Genomic DNA, 20,801 nt, shown 5'->3' on the forward strand with positions numbered 1-20,801 from the left:
TGTTCACGTGACAAATCATTAAACATTAAATTTATTATTGGGGTATTACTCATATGCTATGTTGAAATCTACCGTCATGCTCATGTAGCTCCCAAGAAAATCAATTAATGTATGTCGTTATGTAATATATATTAATGTACTTAGCTTGCATTTGGATAAAAGTTTTTTAAATTCCATATATGTTATGCATGTGTTTTAAAGAATCCGATCACCAAGATTATATACTATATATTTGCATGCATGAGCCCCCAAACAACAAAAGTAAAACCAATCATGCATTCACGCACGAGTTTGGGTACTTTTGTTTGATTGATCACCAAGAATATTATATATACTATTTTGCATGAGCCCACCAAACAACAAATTAAGTAAAACCAATAATTCATGCACGACTTTAGTTCTTGGACTTTTGTAGAAATTAATTAATTTGGTTATTGTTATCTATGTTTGATTCTAATAGAGCACACTAAAATTAATAAAGATACATATCGGGATCATGTTAATTAATCTGGTTCCATAAATTTATGATTAGTATTTAATTTCACCATTTCCAACAACTTAAATCAGACGACAGTCGTCGACAACTAATAGTCCTACAGACACCAAGTCCCAAATTTCAAGACAAAAACTAATATTCGAAATCTAACAAAAACAATGCTCTCTCTCGACTTAAATAAAATAAAATCAAAACGAGAGTCGATTGAGTTAGTATTATATAATTAAATTAAAAAGTAAGTCAACAACTAAGCTGCCAAGGGGGTTGGTGTCTAGTTATATACGCATATATACTATGAAAAGTACGTATAATGGATTACGTACATATGTAAGGAATCATCCAATTATTAATTAATATAATTAACTGGCAAGCATCCCTAACAAACATGTAATTATATTTATTTCCCTGGCGTGAAATTTAAATAATCAAATGAATATATTTATTAATTACAGGCTAAAAAATATGGGAAAAGTCTCGATAAATCCCCATGAGAAATCTCAAATGATTCCTCAGTCTATGTGTAAGAGTTTATGTGTTCTAGCTTCCTGACAAATGCCTGCAATATGTTTGAGATCCCTATTCATGACCAATTGACAAAACTACCCCCAATTTCTTTGATAACCCCACAATACCCTTTCTTCATTTTTAAAATACTTAATATTATCAGAGTTTTATTTTCCTTCTTCATCAACCAATTCTTCTTCGACGACAGAAAGCACTTATCTTTAGCGACAATCTGCTTAGTCTTGATGATGGCACCGATGACGAGAAGAGGCAAACATTCGAAAGAGAAGTCAGGTTCAGGCACTGGTAAAGTGAGGAAGGAAAAAAAATCGCCAAATATGATGAAGAAGAAGAAGAAGAAATCCGAAACAGGTTAAACATGTATTCTATTATTGAAATCGACCACAATCTATTATTTTTCGCGAGTAACCCACAATTTTATCATTTTGATGAATAATTTTGGTCTCAATTAATTTTTAAAATCTTTTCTAGTTTCGTTTTGTCCCAATTTTTTAGGGTTTTGTTGTCAAATGTGTTGGTACTTTTATTTTTTGCATAATTTGTTATGTTTTGATTGATATTTTTGTCGAAAAATTGAAATGATTATTCTGAATTTCGTATTTATTTGTTACAGTTCTTCATGATATATATTTTATCCCCAATTGTTAGGGTTTTGTTCTTGAAGATGTTTGTTAAAGTGTATCTTGGTTTAGAACATCAATCTTTGTCAATGAATGACATTTTGTTATGAAATTTGACGGTTTTATTGTTGTGAATTTATATTGGATAGTTTTATATAGCTAATTCCACAAATGACCAGTTTTTGGAAATATATTGTAAATTATTCCCAAATATGATTGGGTTGTTCTTGACCATTCCATATTTTATTATTTGATTTGATAATGATAATATTTTGTACAAATTTTTAAATATTAGAAATGGCCGATGAAGAGGAAATAAATGATGATGTTGAGTTGATGAATAGTGGAAAGGTAATATTTACACGATGTTCCCCTGCTTATTGTAAAAAAATCATGGAAGAGTTGAAGCCGATTGTAGGGAACAAACAACTCAGTAGGATAAAGGATACTTCAGTTGGTAAATGGATAGACATGCCAGTTCTTCCTGTGAGTAGTGGCAGAGTAGACTATCTCTTTAAAAGATTTGATAGCCCTTCGTGCTCTTTTATTGTTGGTGGTGATATTTCCATTCCTTTCACGTCAAGAGACTTCTCCATCGTGCTTGGTTTGCATCAGAGAGGTCAACAAGTTGATTTGGACCTCAAGCTTGAATCAAGCTTCCTGTCTCGACACTTTGGAGGAAAAATAAACAACACTCACAGGATTGTTATAAAAAAGAAGCTTGTTTCACTTGCGAGTAGTAATGTCGAAGCTGACATTAATGATTTTGTTCGGATGTTTATTTTGTTTGTATTCAATTATGTAATATTCTCCACCGGTAATTATATTACTCCTGGTTTTATTTTTCCTTATATGGATGATCTGAGCACATTTTTTAAGTTTGCTTGGGGAGATGCTGCATTTTGGTTTCTTTACCTAGAATTAGATAATCAAGGAAGCAAACTTTACTTGGATGGTTGCACAGTTGGATTGATGGTGAGTATTAAGTTCTATCAATTATTATGCTATTAATTTTTTGAATTTGTTTAAATATATAATTTTTTGAATTTGTTTAAATTTATAATTTTTGGCTTAGGCTTGGTTTTACGAGAGAGTGTCATCATTAGGTGTACCACATGGTGTTCATATCTTTCCTCGTTTGTTTCGTTTTGGAAAAAGCAAGATTCATTTGGATGCTGTCAAAGCTGAATCGGTTTTCGATTCCATATCTTCAACCAAGGTATCTTTCATATTACTTATCCTATTTTTTTGAATGTAGGAGCATTAATATATATATTTATTTTTGGATCAGGTTTTGTCAATATATCCCTTTCCAGAGGAGGAAATGTTATTGGACAACAAGGTAATTCTAGTAGCATCATTTATTTGATATTTTTAGAAATAAAAAATCATTATGTATTATAATTTGTTTATTATTGTAGTTGGTGCTGCCGATTTTGAAGGAACAAGGAGGCAGTCCAGATAATTGTGAACTCGACAAAATGGTGAAGAAACAAATGACTGAGATAAAAATGTTGAAACACATTTGTGCACAATTGAAACGTGAAAGAGTTGGAGCGAAGAGAAAACTGTTTGATGTGAAAGAAAATGTAGTGTTGGAGAAGAAAGTTGCTTGAAATCACAAAGGAAAGGATGTTGTAGTTGACAATGATCCGAGTTCTGATGACGGTGTTGATGGGGCCGATAAGACAATTGAAGAAGAAGAGTTGATTTTGAGACATGACCAAGGTGGTAATTTTTTTGATGTGCCTATCCATAATTCTGTTGATTACTCGTTGAAGGAAAAAAGGGCAGATGATGACCAAATGGTTACGAGCAAAAGTGTTGGTTTATCTAAAAATGTGAATGCAGAAGGTGAGGTTGTTCAGAAATTGGTTGAGACCAAAATTCCAGATATTTGTGAATTTAAGAAGGGTGAAGATGTATGTGCTGATGGATTGGATAAGGGAAAGAGTGTGGCTTGTGTCGAATTTGAGATGAAAGAAAGTATAGGTGTTGATGACTTGGGGGATGAAAAAGGTGTTGTTGGTGCTGAGCTTGAGAGGGATAAAAATGAAGAAAGTGGTGACATGGAAATGGAAAAAAGCAAAGCCGATGGAGAGAATTCTCTTAACGGATCATGTGACGATAGTAATGAAGATCTGAATGAGATTGATAAGTTGTTGGATAATATTGTAACAAAAGTGGTTAAAGAGAATAATGTTTCTGCGGGTGATATTTCAACCAATGTGGTTGAAAGTCGTATTGATGATGATACTTCAGACAAAAGTGGTGGGCTGGATGAGACTGACGATAATTCTGAGAAGGTTGAGAAAGTCATTAATTTCCAATCTTCTATTGTCGATAATGTTAGAACGAAGGGTGATCGGGTAAAGAAAAGAAAACCGTCAATGTTCGTGACTCCACCCAGTACCACGCCAAAGAGGAAGGGCAGAAAAAAGGTGTGACTTTGATAGGAACCTACTTTAACCTTGATTATTTGATATTGAAGTCTTATATTTTAATTCTTGGAAATCTTATTGTTTTTTACCATCTTTGTGTATTCTGGCGTAGGCAAATAAAGTAATTGATGTTGAGGAGCTACCTGATAACGACTTGAGTAAGGCTTGGACTGGTGAATATCAAGGTAGAACAGATTTCTGTGGACATGAAGAAGCCACTGACGATGAGAAAAATTTGCTGACAGAATATCTTTCGAGTGATGACATAGCGTATGACTTTTTATCTGAAAGATCGTGTATTTTTTAATTTTTTTTTTTTGGGATCTTTTTTGAATACAAAATAATTCTTATTTTCTTGTAGTGTTGATGTTTGGCAAGACGAAATTGTCCATTTACCAGGGTCCATTTTCTGTGATTTCTTGTTTGGTAAGCTTGTTAGTCATGAGATTATAAATGTTCAAATGCGCATGATGGAAAAATACAGTGTGGACAATGGAAATGAAATATTTTGCATGGACACTTTGGTGCAGGTTAGTAAAATTTAAATGTTTTACATTTGATATACTATACACTTGAGTTAGTTTTTCAATTTTCTTAATATTTTGTTTGCAGGCAGAATTGTTTGAACACCTCAAAAAATTTGGGAAAAAAATGAAGGTTCAAAACAATGATTACGGCTCCTTTTTTTTTGCGACTCTCTTCTACCTCGAAGTTATTTTTGCAGAAAATGAATGGTGATTTATTTAAGAGATGCAAATACCTCATTTTTCCAATCAATAGCAGAGTGCATTGGTTTCTGCTAGTGTTTCACGCAAAAGAAGGGATATTCAAAATGTGGAATTCACTTCCCGATTCGTTCAGCCTAGGGGCATGTAGAACTTTGGTGAGTCTTCGTTGTGTCATGTTATGTGAATTGTATAAATGTATTTTGATAATATTTATCTTTGAAGGCACGTTTTTTGGTTGGTTGGGTTCGTCATCATTCAAATTTCATCATACCCGACTCTGATGTGTTGAGGGAGCGTATGCGTCATCAAGGCAAAACACTTGACTGTGGTGTTTATGCATATATGTGGGTAGAGTGTCTAGCCCGTGACTCAGATGAAATGTGGACATATCAAAAGACTGTGAAGATGGACACCTACCGTGTAAGAGTAGCTGCAAGTATTTTATGTTACGAAAGGGGAATGCTGAAAAATAACTTTGATTAACATGTATAATCTTTCTATGCTTTTATGGTTTATGGAGATACAATACGTAAGTATTTTTAAATTATTTTGTAAAACTCTATTTGGGATGAAACAAGTTGGATTAAACTCATATTTTGTCAAATTCAATTTAGGATAAAAGTATCATAGATTTAGAAAAATTAAGAAGGAATGGTAAATAACTCAGAATCATGTACTTCAATACCACTAATCATATAGAATATGGTTAGTGAGTTCTGGCACAACTAGTACTCGGTAATAGGACACATTAGATTTAATCGAGAACAATTTGTCTCAAATTTGAGGACTATCATTTGGGTCATCAAGATCAGTCTCTCTTAGTGAAATTTATATCGGGTCTAAATGTTAGATATTTGGAACATATTGCAGGCATTTGTCAGGGAGCTAAAACACAAACTCTTATACAGGGACTGAGGAATCATTTGAGATTGCTCATGGGGATTTATCGAACTTTTACCAAAAAATATTCATACATATATTTTATTGTTCAAAAAAAATATTTTATATTTTAGTACTATCATAAGAATATTCTTTAATATATCAAATCAAAACTTTTGGTAATTCATTAATAAAGTCAAATTAGTAGCAATCGTTGTCAAATCTTAGTAGTTGCAGCTTTTGAGCACGTAACGTCCGTCCTCATCAAATCTTAGCAGTCCATCGTAGACTATTTACAACAGGTGATTTTATGCTACGTCGAGTGAGATACACTCATTTTATATTTTTTATTAAGATGTTGGCGCGAACATCTTGTTGAAAAAAAATTATGTAAATCCCGCCTGTACTTTTTTTGTCATTTAGCATGATATTTTTTGTCATTTATGAAGATGTTCGCGCAACCATTTCAAAAAAAATTAGGGAGTGTTTCACCGGATGTAGCATAGAATCACCTATTTACAACCCCAACAAAAAAACAAAAGATACTATCAGAGTAATTTGCAGGTTATTTTGTTAATCCAAAGTTTTATATTGTCTGTGTGTATTAAAAGATAATGACCTTGAGTTTTCATGTTAAAAAAAAAATCATGTTTAATAAATGTACCCAAACCAACCAAAATAATAAAATAATATGTCCAATACACATTAATTACGCATTGGAAAAAAAAAATCAAGTATCTGTATTAAACTATCAAAATAATTTGAAATTTAATTATACGGACGTATTTTTCTGGGAATTTCTCGATAATATGTATTAGAATTTAGATGTAGTCATGTATTGTTCTAAATATTAATTAAATAGTAAATATAAAAATGTTGATTTACGGATGTGTTGAGTATTATTTTTTTCACTTTTATTTCTTTAGCTTAATATTTTTATTAGTATTAAATTAAATTAATTTTAACCTGCAGATGAAATATATCTTTACGTCAAATATATATCACGATGATTTATGCTTAACTAATATTCCCTCATTAGTCATTCTCACTCAGATAAGCTGCATTTCCTTTTATACGTCCCGAATATATATAGTTCACTTTTTTTATATTTAACTCTCCTATTATTTTACCAACTTTATTAAATAAATATTATTAACTACTTATACAATTAATTACTTTATTCTATTAAAATATTCATTAAATAAGGAAAAAATGAAAAAAAAATCAATTTAATTTTTCAAATATTTTCTTAATTTGGGTGAAAACATATACTTGACGGGAATTATATTAACGTAAAATTAAATATAAATGTCCGGTGCATGATGGCTTGGTCCAGTTTTCAAACTTTTTCCACGAATTTAGCAACATCAACCTCGACTGACACACACACACATGCACACAATCTAGATAATTTGGAGACTATATTATGTGTGTGGGAATAATATTATATTATATCATGTAAATTAATTAATATTTAATCAATTCCTAGATTTAATTTGGATATAAATTGGAGGAATTTACGCGTTTGGTGTTCGGGTTATCGTGTTGCCACAACCCCACATTGCACCACATCACAATATGCAAACGGGAAATTGCGAGTGTGGTTGCCCCCTCCGCCTCCCCCTCTATAAAAGGAAGGGGCAACGGCTTGTTTTTGACATCCAAGAAATATTCATTCTCAAAACAAAAAAGGAAAAGAAATACACATATAATTAATTAATAGATAGATTAATTATTTATATACAATGAGTTCGAAGAGGTCTGCTGCTGAACTTGTGGGCATGGGATCTAATCCCTACTATGCTTCTGCAAACGTTCATCAACCCAAACCCGATTCAACCGCATTGGCTTCGCAATATTCAAACCCGGCTCCAGCTTATACCAACAACAATGCTTCAAAAAATCGCTCCGCCGCGGATTACACCCTCGGTCATAATAATGGGGCCAGCAAGAAGAAGACCGGCTCATCCACCAAACGCAACCTTGGCCTTTGGGGATAATCGCATCATGTTTTACAAGCACTACCCAATGATGTATTTAAGGGTGCTTATATAGATAGAATCTCATTTACCGGCTTTCGGTAACTCTAGTATGATGAATTTAATTCCTTTATTTGTTATATATGTATATATGTGTGTGTGAAAAGTTTGTAACATAGATTTGTTTTTTTTTTTTAGAGTTGTAAAATAGATGTGTTAATTAGGTCTGAAGAATATCAATGTATGAATATCATATTGTTATGTAAGATATCAATATATCATATATTTGGTTTTGATTTTATTTGAATCAAAACGTAATCTAATATATCATATCAAACAGAAACCTTTGCGGCGTCGAATGGTCCAAACTCCAAAGTAACAAATTGACCCCACTAGCACAACAAATGGAATCCCATTGATTGTAATAAATACAACTGTATAGATTCGAAGCCACTCGCTCGCCGCTAAGAAAGTGGTGGTGCTTTCCGTCGACGCCACCACCGGAGCGCCGTCGCCGTTCTTGTTCATTTCTCAGGGATCTTTGCGGGAAAGGGCTTCCGATCATCAGATCCCCATGGATCTAGCTTCAGTTCTTGAGGATGTCCCTAATTTTCCCTTTGTCGTTCGCCATCTTGTCCAATCACTCTTCACACACCTAATCCTCTCGCACCTTCAATCGGACCCCCTTCGAGCCTCCTCTGGCTGGTCAAAACTCCCCATTTTCCAGGTTTTCTACCTCATCTTCCTATTCGCCTTCTCTCCTCTCTCCATTGCAGCCGTCGTCTTCACCGTTGCGTCCCTCTACCCCTCCAAGCCGGTCTCGTTTTCCTCCACAATCGGTGCCATCCCTAGCGTTTTCAAGCGCCTCTTTATTACCTTCTGTTTGCCCCCACGTTGTTTTCGGTCGTGCACGTTTATATAAGCGGATCGGTGGATATCTGCCACTTACGAGCAGCATTTGGATGGAAAACTTGGACGCCTGATGATATTCTTTATTTGGTATATCTTTTGAACAGCTGTTTCTTGACCTGTTGAGTGTTGGCATTTCAAGAATAAGCTTTGCAGCTTTTGTATTCCATGGCAGGGAATGATCGAGATTTTGATTTTTTCCATATGTGAGATTTCGGCTACTGTTTAACTTTATGGACCTCATTCTATTGAGTCCAATTCAGACGCTTATGATGTGTTGTTAACATTTAGTATGTTATGCCTAATAGGGATCGCTTGTTGAGTTACTTTATACAGTCATAGCTCCCAAAGGCTAAACTCCTGTGTTGATCTACTTTATGACAGACATCTAAAAGATGTATCTTGAGCTTCTTTGTTGAAAAAAAAAAAAATCAACATAAAGATCATATTAAACATGCTATTGGGCATAAATATGGAACGATAAGAAGAAACACGTTACACAGCACTTTCGTATTTGAAAGTTTACAGATATATTGCTATGGAAGTGTATGTCCTTGAAGAGAAATGAAAAACGGTGTCTGAAATTCTAGTGTTCAACCAAGAAGATATGCTAGAAATGTGAGTTCTCAAGTCAACTTGCCAAGTATCTCGTCTTCATAATAAATGCTATACATGTGTCGATTCTTGGTTATCAAGGGTGAACTGATCACTTTATACCGTCACTTCCAAGGTATAGAAGAATTGGTGTTTAGTGTGCTGGAAAGAATAAACTCTAGATTTGTGTCAAATTCTAAGTTTCAATATAGATTCTGACCTCTAGATTTCCTACTTCCAACTAACTACAAGGAGCGCCTTCCTACTCTTGGCTTGCTCAGGGTGGAGAATTGGGCATCATATTTGATATTCTGTCTGTTGTGATTTCTGCAAATGCAAATGGTTGTTTATAACCTAAAATGCCTTCCTGTTTCGGTGGTGGTTGTGCTATAATGGTTGTTGCTGCCTTCAACTTTTTTTTTTTTTTGAAAGTTCAACTTTTGGGTTTCAGTTGACTAAAATCTGCTATGATGCTGTTCCATATGTTGAATCCCTTTTTGAATCCATCATGAGAGGATTGGAAGGTTTAATAAATATTCTTGACTCAGAAGGAGGATTTGGATCTCTGGAGATGCAGGTAGGTCCTCTTCTCCATGCTGCCAAGATTTGGTTCAAGTTTTAGCTCGGTATATTTTTTGGACTAACTGTAAGGAATTTCAGCTTCTTCCAGACCAAGCAGCAAATTTCATGAATTTGACATTCATGGATGCTTCAAGTGTACAAGGCCTGTTGGTGATATTTTGCAGAGTCAGAGTGACGGATGTTAAGGAATTGAAAGCCTTTGTTCGCACCTTTGGTAGCTATGGAGTTGACAGATTGGAAAGGATGCTTAAAGAGCATACAGCTGCACTTCTAAATTGCACCGACATGTCACTGAGGGTGAATCGTGAAATTTTGGAGGTAGTAGCTGGGAGTATGCATTCTGGTGATACGTTTGACACAGAAGCAAATATTAAGCAGATTGTTGCTATGGACACGATGGTTAAGCTCTGTATTCAGGCAGGGCAGGCCATCACTTTTGATAATCTTTTAGCAGAAGCTTCTGGTGTTGTGCTTGAAGAAGGCGCACCTTTAATATATTCGTTGCTAGCAGGTTCTGCTAAGCATTTACCTTCTGAAATACCTAAAATGAAAGAAATAAGGAGGATGCAAAGGGTCGCAAACACGGTTAACATAGTTGGTGATCATGATTCCAACAAGTGATGGTTCATGGAGCTTGTTGCCATATTTGTTTGCAGCATTTATTACTTCTACTATTTGGGACACTACTACCTTCAATGTAGGGACGGGAGGCTTCAGCAACAATGTTAACTGATTGGTCAGGTCCAAATAACTTCACTGTCCTGATTTGAAAAGCATTATTATAAGATTAAATGCATGAAGTTTTGTTATCTTCCTCAGTTAACGTTTGAAGTTGTGAGTAGCATTTTTTGCTTGGTGTATGACCGAAGATATGTTCAAATGAATTGTGTGATCTTTATTCTTTGCATGTACATTGAGAATAGTTTTGATTGTTAAATTTGTCCTTTAAAATGTCTTTTATCAGGTGCATTTCTGCTGTGACTATGGGTAGTGAATTTGTCAGACTTGAAAGAGAATATGAACAGAACAGAATCAATCTCTTTCAAATGGCCACGCTGGCAAAATGTTGAATCCTGCAGCACAAAACTATTTATCAATAGAAGCAAACATAAAGTCGGTAATGCAGCTCTTCATAAAGTTCCGTACGGGGATCATTTTGGATACCTGGAGTGAAAGCAACAGGTGAGTTCATAACCTCTTCAATTTTTGATTGCCTCACATAGAGATATCTGCAGTTATGAGTAATTATCACTAATCTGATTAAGAAATCATCATTGGATGTTATAAAGTATCTTCAAATTTTCAGAATACCACGACTTTTGTGGTTGATTCTTTCTTGTGACTTTTTTCTTTCGGTTCCTTTGTATCACTTATAAGTTATAAGCTTAAACGTCTGCTCAATATTTGAACAGGTCTCATCTTGTTGCGAAGCTCATCTTTCTTGATCAAATATGTGAAATGTTACCTTGCCTGCCGAGGAGTGCATTGGAATCTCATATACCGTATGCCATTCTCCGTTCACTCTATAACCAATACTATTCAAATTCTTCCACTCCTCTCGCATTATTGAGTGCATCTCCTCATGATCATTCTCCTGCTATGTCACTGGCGTCTGGCGCATGCATCTCCATCAGTGGGGCAGCCCCGTAGCGATGCTTCACATTGTAGCATCCACGATTCAGGTTATTTCAAGGTTACATCAGCTCATGATCATGATGATTCCGATCTTTTCCATGCAAGAAACATTGACCACAAACAGAGGAATGCCAGGTGGTCTGGGCCCTTGGACTACAGTTTAAGTCGGAAGACGAAATTTGTAGAAGGATCAGCGTCAGCCAGCACTGGTCCTAGTCCGTTGCCAAGATTTGCAGTGTCAAGGTCTGGTCGCATATCATACAAATGTGACATGAATACTAAATTTATGTAGAAAATGTATATGTTTCTCCGGCAACTCCAATTGTAAAGTTGTTCTTGTAGCGAAAAGTATCTTTTTACTTGACGATTATATATTATCTGAGAAATAATATCACCTTAGTGTTTGTTCTTGAAACAATTCTTATTTTTGCAATTTAATTCGGTGTTGTTTCTATGCAGTCTATTTATTAATTAAAGCTAAATGTAAATCACTTATATCACATCTTGCACACGTAAAATAAAATAAAAATGCAAGGCTTGCGAAGATTTAATAATGAAATTAAAGTTGTTTCCAGTTATTTGAGGTGGTCATTTTAGGAGAACATATAATTTGATTTGGTAAGATTGAAGCTTCGCATGCTCGCAGATTGTGCAAATTCTGTGGCTTAATGGGAATTAATATATATGCCCAATTCATCACAAAACCAGCAAACCAATTGAAGAAGTCTAATGCTGCTCATTGGGCGACATTTCATGTAAATAAGGATCTCATTGGGCATTTTACGTAACTTACCATCTTATATTTTTTCTTCCATATTTTTTTACCGGAAAATTTAATATTTTTTTTATATATATATATTAAACTACCGACATTTGTCAACATATATAATTTGAAAAACCCATATAACCTGATCTTGCGCGTGCAAGAAACTTGAGGCGAAATTACGCTGCATTAATATAACGTAAGCATGTATATGCTCAAACTGCAAACTTGCATGCATGTATATGTATGAATGACCATGTGATCATGATCTTAAATGAACATCCATCGTTCAACCTAATTAATGAAGCCTCTCCGAGTAAGCAATCGGGCAATTTCCGAGATACCGCGGTGCTCGATCACGTACACACCACCACTTCCGACTACTTTCCTTTACGGGTATATATGTATCAAATATTCAAAGATCATGTTTAATTTGAACGTCACCTAAATACATTAATTGATCATATATCCAGCTAAAGATCATGTTGAACGTAAATGAAAAATAAATAAATCCCCAAACATGCAATATTTTATAATTTCCATGTGTGTGTGTGTGTGTTTTCAACTTTCACACACCGACACACAATCCATCTGTTGACTAGCGTAATGGAATATAATTAATTAATGCATACATATATAGATATATATATAATATGATTAAGTTTGTGTCTCTGTATGTGTACGTTCCTTTATTCGTGAATGGGTCGCAAGTTAGATCTGTCATGCATGTAGCTCCCAACAATATTATCTAATGTATGTCTGTTATGTAACTTGCTGATATATATATATATATATTTTAATAAAATTAAAGTTGTTTAAATTTTCCATGTTGGTTCACAATGTTTTTAAAGAATATATCTCATGATCACCAAGATTATATTATATACTGTTTGCATGAGCCCACCAATCAACAAAAGTAAAGCCAATCATGCACGCACGAGAGTCAATTTGGGTTCGTACTATATGATTGAATTAATTAAAAGTAAGTCAACAACTAGAAGCTGCCAAGGGGGTTGGTGTCAAGTTATATACGATGAAAAGTACGTATACATAATGGATTACATGAAAGGAATCATTCAATTAATTAATATTGGGGGACGTAATTAATTAGTTGATTTAATTAAGTATTTAATTTCTGAATTCAAATTAACTGGCAAACATCCCTAACACACATCTAATTATATTAATTCCCTATGAAGCGCACACCCATACGATCTAATTAATTTAGAGGCTATTATATACGCAAATATTTAATTGTTTCCCTGGCATGAAACTTAAATAATCAAATGAATATATTTATTACACGCTTATAAGTATTTATACCTATTGTAAATTATATATTAAAATTAGATTGAAAATTATTGTGATGGTGATGTGATGATATTTTAATTTTTGATTATGTAATGGATGACATATTTATTTTTGGACATTTCTCAATTGAGGATCTATATATAGACCTCAACATTTGTGAAGAAATAACACAAGTTTAGAGAGAAGATTTTATAAGTGTTTGGTTTGATATATATTTTTAGTTTTAGAGTTTTTAGTTTTTACCATAAATTTTTACTTTTCACAAGTTATCAGCAAGATCGCTCGAAGGTTCTCTATAATTTCCGACGATCCAAAACACAAAGAGAAGACAAAAATATTTAACAAGTAAGTATATTTATTTTATTGTTTATTTATTTGTTGTGTATATATTTAATATATAATATCATGTTATTATCAGACATGATAAAAAAAAATAAGTTTTTAAAAAAACTTGTTATAAATCCTGGGAGGATGTTAAGACGACATCCCACACTCCCAGTAAGGGATACGACAAGTATAAAAGTCTCTAAGGTTTTTAAATAATAACGTGATATGATTATACATTACTGCTTATATAATTTTATTGTGTAATTATATTTGTATAATTTCATGTTATTATATAAGAGGCTGTCCATGACACCGACCTTATAATAACATGATATGATTATACATTACTGCTTATATAATTTTATTGTCTAATTATATTTGTATAATTTATGTTATTATATAAGAGGCTGTCTATGACACTGACCTTATAATAACGTGATATGATATATATTTTATTGCGTATATTTAATTATGATTATCATTATATGCATCACATGATTATCACAAATTTTTATTCAACACATACTTGATTTTTTTTCTTACCCCCAACGGTAACAAACGACTAGTTTTTGCCCTATAAATATGTTCACTCTAACTTATTTTCAATCACACCAAATTCACTCTTTCTCTCAAAATAATTTCTCCTCGATTTTTCGAAGATGAAGATGATGGCATTTATAAGGCTATTTTTCATAACGACTATGATCATCATGCTCACGAGTCTTGTACTCACCAGCGATTTTCCACCACATACTTTTTTTCTATTTGTACACGCACTTGTAATCTTCTTTATTCCATTATTTTGTATTGTCGTATTAATAGAAATTAACTAATAAAATGCATTGTTATTTTTCTAGTATCACCATGTCAAATTTGGCAAAGATTGAATTTGTTGCGCTCGATATCACTGGAAAGAATTATATGCCATGGACTCTCGATGTAGAGATGCATCTTGAGTCATTGGGTCTAAGTGATACTATCAAAAAAAATAATATATCATCCTCACAAGAAAAGGCAAAGTCTATGATTTTCTTACGTAGACATCTAGATGAAGGATTGAAATGTGAGTATCTCACAGAAAACGACCCAATGATTTTATGGAAAGGGCTGAAAGAAAGATTTGAGCATATAAGGGAAGTTATACTCCCGACCGCCCGTGATGAATGTAATACGTTGAGATTCCAAAACTTTAAAAAAGTCAGTGATTACAATTCTGCGATGTATCGAATAGTCTCGCAATTGAAATTTTGTGGGCATGTTGTTACTGAGATGGAAATGCTTGAAAAAACATTTTCCACATTCCACGCATCAAATATAACTCAACAACAACAGTATAGAGTGCGTGGATTTTCGAGATATTCTGAACTCATCGCATGTCTTCTTGTAGCGGAAAAAAACAACGAATTGTTAGTAAGAAATCATCAATCCCGACCCACTGGTTCAACGGCATTTCCAGAAGCAAATGTCGTAATTAAAAATGAAAACCAAAATCAAAGGCATAGACAATATTTTGGTCGTGGACGAGGTCGAGGAAGTGGGCGTGGACGTGGACGTAAAAATTATCGCGGTCGTGGTCGTGGTCGTGGATATGAAAATAATCGAGATAGTTATTTCAATAACTCATCTCAAAAGAACGTCACGAACCACCCACAAAAAAGGCAGCATGAAAATACGAGTGAAAATAAAAACCACTCAAAAAGATCTGAGAGTGTTTGTTATAAATGTGGCACTCCAGGACATTGGTCACATATTTGTCGAACCCCTGAGCACCTATGTAAGCTCTATAAAGAATCGACAAAGGGGAAAGGAAAAGAGACCAATTTTATTGAAAATATTGACCATTTAATTGGTTCAACTAGTTTCAATGCTGCAGATTTTTTGCATGATTTCGAAGACATTGATTAAAAGATTGGTGGGACTAGATTGTAACAAATTTGTATTTTTCATGCATTCTTGTATTATAAAACATGTTATATTTTGCATTTGTATTGTACTTAATTTTTCTTTATTGCATTTTTGTGAAGTTTTATATGGAAAATGCTATGAGCAAACATGGAAATAATATCATGGAAATTTGCATACCGGATAGTGGCACAACGACACTATTCTGCGAGATGAAAAATATTTCATGGAAATAAAACCAACAAAAACAATGGTGAATACCATATCAGGTCCTGTAGACTTGATTGAAGGTTGTGGTAAAGCACAATTTTTGTTACCAAATGGTACAAAATTTTGGATAAATGATGTTTTATATTCACCACAATCGAAAAGAAATTTGTTGAGTTTTAATGACATATATTCTCATGGATATGATACTGAGACGATAACTGACGGAAATCAGAAATATATGTGTCTTATCACATATAAATCGGGAAGGAAATATGTGGTTGAAAAATTATCAATGCTCCCTACTGGATTGCATTATACACATATAAGGTCAATCGAATCAAATATGATGGTTAATAATTCTTCAGTATTAACCAATTGACATGATCGATTGGAATATCCTGGTTCAATAATGATGCGAAGAATTATTGAAAATACACATGGTCATCCATTGAAAGACCAGAAGATCTTTCAGAATAATAAGTTTCAATGTAAAGCATGTTCTCTTGAAAAATTTATTATAAGACCATCACCAGCTAAAATCCAAACAGAATCACTCATATTTCTTGAACGTATTCAGGGTGATATTTGTGGGCCAATTCATCCACCATGTGGACCATTTTGATATTTTATGGTATTGATCGATGCCTCCAGTAGATGGTCACATGTATGCTTATTGTCAACTCGGAATGTGGCATTTGCAAGATTAATGACTCAAATAATAAAATTGCAGAATCAATTTCCCGATTATACAATCAAGAAAATAAGACTTGATAATGCTGGAGAATTTACTTCCCAAACTTTCAATGACTATTGTATGTCAATGGGAATTACTGTTGAACATCTTGTTGCTCATGTTCATACACAGAATGGATTAGCTGAATCATTGATTAAACGTCTACAACTGATTGCTAGACCAATGATTATGAGAACAAAACTCCCTATTTCTATATGGGGACATGCAATTTTACATGCTGCGGCATTAATTCGCATCAGACCAAGTGCATATCATAAATTCTCCCAATTGCAACTTGCATTTGGTAAATAACCAAATATTTCTCATCTGAGAATTTTTGGATGTATGGTGTATGTGCCCATTGCACCACCTCAACGATCAAAAATGGGTCTTCAAAGAAAAATCGGTATTTATATCGGTTATGATAGCTCATCAATCATTCGATATCTTGAGTCTCAGACAGGCGATGTGTTTACAGCACGTTTTGCTGATTGTCATTTTAATGAAGAAATCTTCCCAATGTTAGGGGGAGAAAAGAAACACATCGAAAAGGAAATCACATGGTATGTACCATCATTGTTACATTTGGATCCAAGGACCAAACAATGTGAGAAAGATGTACAACAAATTGTGCACTTGCAAATAATTGCAAATCAAATTCCAGATGCATTTGCAGACACAAAAGGGATAACAAAATCATATATACATGCTGTAAATGGCCCTGCTCGAATTGAAATTCCAAAGAAACAAATTGAAGACACTCATGATGTCATAAAACGCTTGAAGCGTGGAAGGCCAGTCGGTTCCAAGGATAAAAATCCTCGGAAAAAAAAGGCATAGAGAAACACGATGATCATAAAATAGAAAATGGTGTTCCAAAAGAAACACCTGTTGATGAAAATATTCTGTCAGAACCACAAACTGACGAGAATCGTGAAATCTCTATCAATTATATTAATACTGGAAAAATATGGAACCGAAAAGATATAGAAGATATTGATGAGATATTTTCTTATAATGTGGCATGTGACATCATAAATGAAAATGAGGATCATGAACCAAAATCTTTTGGAAAATGTAAAACTCGTCATGATTGGGCCAAATGGAAAGATGTCATCCAGGTTGAATTGGATTTGCTAAATAAACGTAATGTTTTTGGACCTATAGTCCTCACACCTAAAGGTGTAAAACCAGTTGGATACAGATGGGTTTTTATTCGAAAGCGAAATAAAAAAATGAAATAGCAAGATATAAAGCTAGACTTGTTGCACAAGATTTTTCTCAAAGGTCTGGAATTGATTATGAAGAAACGTATTCTTCTGTTATGGATGCAATTACGTTTCGATATTTGATTAGTTTGGCCGTGCCTGAAAATTTGAAAATGTGTCTTATGGATGTTGTTACAACTTACTTATACGGATCACTTGATAGTGATATATACATGAAAATCCCTAAAGGATTTAAGATGTCTGAAGCACAAAGTTCAAAACCCAGAGAATTTTATTATGTAAAATTGCAAAGATCATTATATGGGTTGAAGCAATCCGGCCGAATGTGGTATAATCGGCTAAGTGAGCACTTGATGAAAAAGGGATATGTAAATGATCCAATATGCCCTTGTGTTTTCATCAAGAAAACAACATCCAGATGTGTAATTATTGCTGTATATGTTGATGATTTAAATATCATTGGAACGAATAAAGAAATTCAAGAAGTTATGATGTACTTGAAAGAAGAATTCGAAATGAAGGATCTTGGAAAAACCAAGTATTGCTTGGGTTTGCAAATTCAACAAAAAGAATGTGGAATTTTTGTTCACCAGAAAAATTATACAGAAAAGATCCTTAAACGTTTTAATATGGATAAATCAAATCCATTAAGTACTCCAATGGTTGTAAGATCATTAAACATAGAAAAGGATCCATTTCGTCCATGTGAAGATGATGAAGTTATTCTTGGTCCAGAAGTACCATATCTAAGTGTCATTGGTGCCCTTATGTATCTTGCAAATTGCACTAGACCTGATATATCTTTTGCTGTAAATTTATTAGCAAGATTCAGTTCATATCCAACAAAGAGGCACTGGAATGAAATTAAACATATATTCCGTTATCTACGAGGAACGACAGATTTGGGACTTTTGTACTCAAAAGACACCAATTAATCAAAGTATCATTGGTTATGCTGATGCTGGATATTTATCTGATCCACATAAGGCACGTTCCCAAATCGGATATGTATTTACTCGTGGAGGCACAATAATTTTTTGGCGTTCACAAAAACAAACACTAGTAACAACTTCATCAAATCACGCCGAGATTATTGCGCTACATGAAGCAAGTCGTGAATGTGTTTAGCTAAAATCAATGACATATATCCAAACTTCTTGTGGATTATCAGTAAACAAGAATCCTGTGACGCTGTATGAAGATAATGCTGCATGTATTGCTCAAATGAAAGAAGGATACATCAAAAATGAGAGAACCAAACATATCCCCCCAAAGTTCTTTGCCTACACTCAAGAGGTTGAGAAGAATAAATATATTGATATCTGTTATATTCAATCAAGTGAGAACTCATCAGATCTCTTCACAAAGGCTCTTCCTACGGCAATATTCAGAAAGCATATATATAATATTGGGATGCGAAATCTACAGCGTATGTGAAGAATCGATCATATTAACATGAGGGGGAGTTTACGTGGCTGCACTCTTTTTTTTTTTGCTATGGTTTTTATCCCACTGGGTTTTTTCTAGTAAGGTTTTTAACGAAGCAGTATACAAACACGTAATATCACGATCATCATCACAAGGGGGAGTATTGGAAATTATATATTAAAATTAGATTGAAAATTATTGTGATGGTGATGTGATGATATTTTAATTTTTAATTATGTAATGGATGACATATTTATTTTTGGACATTTCTCAATTGAGGATCTATAAATAGACCTCAACATTTGTGAAGAAATAACACAAGTTTAGAGAGAAGATTTTATAAGTGTTTGATTTGATATATATTTTGAGTTTTAAAGTTTTTAATTTTTACCATAAATTTTTTCTTTTCACAACAATACCTATATTGTCACTGTTCAAAAATTTGAATTCACTATCATAAGAATATTCTTTAATATATCAAATCAAAACTTTTGGTAAATAAAGTCAAAGTAGCCATCCTAATCAAATCTAAGTAGTTAACTCCGCAGCTTTCGCGTACGTAACATCCGTCATCGTCATAATTAAAAAAAAACAAATTATAATTTATAAAGTTTAACAGTGTTTTTGTAATAATTAAATAAAGTGATTATGTATTTTTTTCGACAAATTTGTTAAAAAAAATTTATAATCAATTTTTTTTATGTAAGTTATGCGTGCATTGATCAGTTCAACACATTATTAAGTTTGGGTGAGTTTTTAATTATTTAATTTTTCAATTAAAAAATCTGGAAAAATACCCCGTATTTATACAGAATCTAAATTATATTAATTTCCCTCTCAAAAAAAAAATTATATTAATTTCCTATATATCAAGTTCACACCGGCACCACCACACACAATTACACAATCTACTCTAGAGTCTAGATATTACGCGTCTGGATGCGTGTCGCTGTGTAATAATATTATATCATGTAAATATTTTTATCAATTACGTGCAAGTAATTTCTAGCTTGTTTCCTTGGATTGAATTTGAACCTCCTCCATAATTTTTTTCCAGTGACACAAAATGAAACAATATATTATTTTATTCAGTTTTATTATTATTATTTTCTGTTTTTATCAAATTAAAAGTTTGAAATGTATAATAGAGAGACTTTATACTTGATTTAGATCATCACCACATAATATATAAATTTTGCCTATAAATACAAAACTTTATACAGGCTAGGTCGAAAATATTTATATATGTTGACTTTTAATTAGTTCATCTAATACCAAGATCGGAATATATGATTCATGCTCATGAATTCGAGACCCAATTATTATAATTCCTTCATGTCTAACCAAATATATATATATATATATATATATATTTTACTATCATAAGAATATATATACTAATAATATATCAAATCAAAACGTGTGGAATAAAGTCAAAATAGCATATCTGGGAGTCAGCAGCATTAATCGTTATCAAATCCAATATGTCAATTCCGTCGTCGTCATAAAA

At 33.2% G+C, this 20,801-nt stretch overlaps 1 pseudogene; it reads left to right on the plus strand.

Annotated features, from left to right (window-relative positions):
• Window positions 1-8,070: 8,070 nt before the first annotated feature.
• On the plus strand, window positions 8,071-11,772 carry LOC140891180 (protein NAP1-like; annotated as a pseudogene).
• The last annotated feature ends 9,029 nt before the right edge of the window (window positions 11,773-20,801 follow it).

The sequence above is a fragment of the Henckelia pumila genome, chromosome 3 (assembly GCF_033568475.1).
Source record: "Henckelia pumila isolate YLH828 chromosome 3, ASM3356847v2, whole genome shotgun sequence".
NCBI lineage: Eukaryota > Viridiplantae > Streptophyta > Magnoliopsida > Lamiales > Gesneriaceae > Henckelia > Henckelia pumila.